This window comes from Sinocyclocheilus rhinocerous, unplaced genomic scaffold, assembly GCF_001515625.1.
Source record: "Sinocyclocheilus rhinocerous isolate Xijiao unplaced genomic scaffold, SAMN03320098_v1.1 scaffold535, whole genome shotgun sequence".
Classification (NCBI taxonomy): Eukaryota; Metazoa; Chordata; class Actinopteri; order Cypriniformes; family Cyprinidae; genus Sinocyclocheilus; species Sinocyclocheilus rhinocerous.
The window spans coordinates 31,592-35,705 of NW_015646174.1; the positions used below are offsets into that span (position 1 = coordinate 31,592).

At 36.9% G+C, this 4,114-nt stretch overlaps 1 protein-coding gene across 1 annotated transcript in view; it reads left to right on the forward strand.

Annotated features, from left to right (window-relative positions):
* The window catches only part of LOC107707119 (G protein-coupled receptor kinase 6-like), a 27,595-nt gene that overhangs the window by 4,226 nt on the left and 19,255 nt on the right, over positions 1-4,114 (forward strand). The window lies entirely within an intron of this gene.

Genomic DNA, 4,114 nt, shown 5'->3' on the forward strand with positions numbered 1-4,114 from the left:
GTAGGGGCGTGTTTGTTTTGGTGATTTCAAATATAAACATTGGCTACCAGAAATCCCTCACTCTGCCGTTAAGCAGTTATGAGCAGCAGGCTGTGTAATATGTGTGAACTCTTTTATTTTTGTTATCACTTAGATTATGGCCATTTGACTTATAGCAGTGTCCAGTGTTTCCCATACATTGAATTATTTGTGGCGGCCCGTCACAAAATCAAAACTGACCGCCACAAATCGATTTTCCAAAAGGATTCTACTTCGTTGAATAAACTGAGCACTGCACATTTCAAAATTAAAATGCAGCGCGGGTGTATATGAATGTATAATTGAAAAGAACCGACCTTCTTCAGAAAAGCTTTGATGTCATTTTCATTTCGTCTTTCCTAGCGTTTTGTATTTGATTACAGCCGTTACCGGGGAAACCGCTTTAACTCCGCTCCAACAGCGCCTCCTGCTGGCAGAGAATGAATTTGCATTTGCAAGTCTGTGGGAAACACTGGTGTCTGTCAGCAAACATAAACAAAAAGCATGCTTCAGAACTGTTTTGAGAAGGTGCTTTGAGCCATGTATTATTACTATGAATTAGGCTACTACTACTACTATTACCATCTTGTGCCCTGCCATAATCATTTACTCAAATTCGCTTGTATGAGATAAAGGGAAAAAAAATCGGTCAAATTTGCATCGGCCAGAGAAAAACCCTTATCGGTCGACCTCTATTTCTGACACTTAAATTAATTGTTTTGCCACTTTTGCACTTTATTTAAAAAAAAAATTAATGTTTATTTTTTATGCATGTTATGTATGTTTATTAAAAACTAGTTTTGTAATAACCAATTGTTCTGGTCCGGACCTTTGACACTGATGAAAATTCAGATTTGGACCTTTGAATGTAGACTTTGAGAGTTCTCAAAAAACTCAATAGGCTTGGACACATATTCACTGTGTTTAGTCTCCAAGTGCCGTCGTAGTTTGCTCGGTTTCAAAGCTTCATTTGATAAGACTTCTGAGCAAACAACGCAGAGCGGTAGCTGCTTGTTCTCCGCTCCCACACATGTGAAGCCTCGCGCTAGATAGTCACTACTGTATTTTCTTTTAGATTTATTTAGAGTCTTTTCAGTGTCAGGCTTACTTGTAGATGGAGAAACATCTGCATTTGTTCTTTTCAGCGACCCTGTTGACAGCCATTTATCCATGTTTGAATCTGTTGTTCTGTAGCATATGCAGCAAAAATATTTTAGAATTGGCGGTTTATTCTTAAACCAATCAGCGAGCTCGAATAGTGGAAGCAAAGTAACAGTTTAATATTTATTTTTTATTTAATTATATATATGAAATTAAGATATTATGTTATGACTTTTTTTACATACATTTTTACATATATTAACAATATTATTATTTATTTTAATAGTAATTGGCGGCCCCCCTGCAATACCGTCGGCCCACAGGTTGAAAACCACTGCTCTACTCGATAGACATTTGGACTGCTGTGTGTGTATTTGAGCACTGAGAACTGATCACGAGCTGTATATGAGAACTGAAGAAGAGGAGCGTGCGCGAGAGAGAGCACTTCTATCAGCGCGATTCCGCCTATCCCACCTTCACTAACTTGAAGTTAATCGACAACGAATTGTGACTCCCGGGAAAAACGGGACATCTGGTCACCTTATCCCTACCCTTTCGGGTGCTAAGGCCATTGTTTCAGATCGCTAGTTCGCATGTTGGTAGTCTATCCATCCACTGCGGCTACCATACTAAGACTAGATCACAGTCTATGGACTTATAGATCTATAGACTATAGATCACAGACTAGATATGCGAATGCCCCTTATCCGATTGCAATCCAATGACAGGGACGCACATTTTTAAGGACAAGACAGTAGCCTATAGGATGTATTTTGAATGTCCGGTAGTCCTCAAATAACATTATAGTCCCGTCTCGTCTTGTTAACGAAGACGCGGCATAAATTTCGTCATAGTTTTTATCATCAGATATTAGTTTTAGCTCGTCAACGTCTCGTCTTTGTCACAGAAAAAATGTTCGTTAACGTTTTCGTCGTTGTCTTCGTTAACGAAATTAACACTGCACCTAGGTTCCTAACTGATGACGAAGAATTGACAGAGCAGCCATCGAGTCTTAGACAGTGTTCTAGGTTATTACATGTGGAGGTTTTAGGTCCGATAATTAACACCTCTGTTTTTTCAGAATTTATCAGTAAGAAATTACTCGTCATCCAGTTTTTTATATCGACTATGCATTCCGTTAGTTTTTCAAATTGGTATGTTTCGCCAGGCCTCGAAGAAATATAGAGCTGAGTGCCATCAGCATAACAGTGAAAGCTAACACAGTGTTTCCTGATATCTCCCAGGGATAACATGTAAAGCGTGAAAAGTAACGGCCCTAGTACTATTAAGTTTCTACATAAATTACACATTAATGTACCCATTTGCATAGAAGAAAACACAGAGCTGTGTCACACAGCTGGATGCCTGCAGAAGCCAGGAAAAGAGAATACCAAAGGCTATGGCGAAGGGTGCAAAGAAAAATGAGAAATGTGCACAGCACTTTCGAATTAGCGACAAATTCGGCTTCAATTGCTTGAATTCAACAACAAAATACAACGTCAAACTCACTTTAGCTTATATATAAAACATAGAACTTTTATTAAGAAAACGAATAAAAATACACCATTCTATTGGGCAGGCTATGCCTAACAGGGCCATGCAGAGACCTTTGGAGGGGCAGGTGCTCAAAGTATAAAAGGGGCACATGGAACATGGCTTTAAATAGGGCTGTGCTCCTTGCTGATACATGTATCGAAGTGGATGCTTCTGTATTGATACAGCAGCAAATGCCATGATGCAGTTTTGAAAAAGAATCACAGAACAGAAAATACCATTTTAAGTTTAAAAGTTAAAGAATTATTTCTTTGCACCTCTTAATTACTCTGGAATTAGAAACTTAATTATATTATTATTAATATTATTATTATTATTATTGAGTTTATAGGGTTTGGTGGTTTTGCTGTTGTAAACACTACTTTTGCTGTTGCAAATATTTCTGTCTTATTTAAAATAGAATTCTATTCTAATCCTGTTCTGAATTTATAAATTTTTTGAATGATAATGATAATAAAAACAAGATTGATAAGTATAATTTGGAGGATGAGAAAACGTATAAGCCTGTTTTACCAGTTGTGATAATTATTTTTAAGGCACTCTACGTTTTTTAAATAAATACTATAATAATAATAGTTCAAAGTATGAATAGTTTTTAGTCAGATAACATAAAAAAGACAAGACCCCTCGACATCCTTTAAAGTTTTCCCAATCAAACAGCAAGAACGAAAGAGAACAGGCACCTTTGTTTATAGGCTATTGCTGTGTGTAGAACTACGTTAGCTGAATCTTTAATAAATATTTTATTTGAATAAAATGTTATTTGGGCAGGTGTGTTCATGTAGAGGTTTTTAGATTTAAATCTAGATTTAAATTCAAAGAGACAGTATCGATAGTCTATGCATGACCTGACGTTTTGTTCGTATGTAAAATGAGGAGATGTGAACATCATGGAGCACTGAACTCTCTCATGCAGTGAATGTTTCATTCATACTCGAAGCCAGAAAGTCCAAAATAGTCTCACAGAAGTAATAAACTTATGACGTGCAGGAAATCCCTAATATGGACAAAAGCATACGGCTATCGCTGTAGCTGAGCTGAATAAAAAGCAGAAACATTTTTACTGATGAAACTGAAGACAATAAACACACAATTGCGAAAATATATGGTTTGAGTGTTTTTCAAGTTATCTCCAGGTAATAAATAAATAGCCTAAACTATATGAATAATGCAGTACTGATTGACGTATCATTTAGTGTAGAAACTATAAAATATATTTCCAGCCTTATTCTGTGATAAAAATGGGAAAAGGTGTTCGTAGTAGCCTTTTTAAACCAATCATAAAATTGTCATTAGGAAAATATTGATAGTTGGATTGGGCAGGCCTTCACAAAAGGGCGTTTTATTGGGAAAAAAAATGCCTTGACAAAAGTGCACTTTGGGTATCAAGGGGAAAAGGGGCAGGTGCTCAAGCACCCACCGCACCCCCCTCTGCACGTAC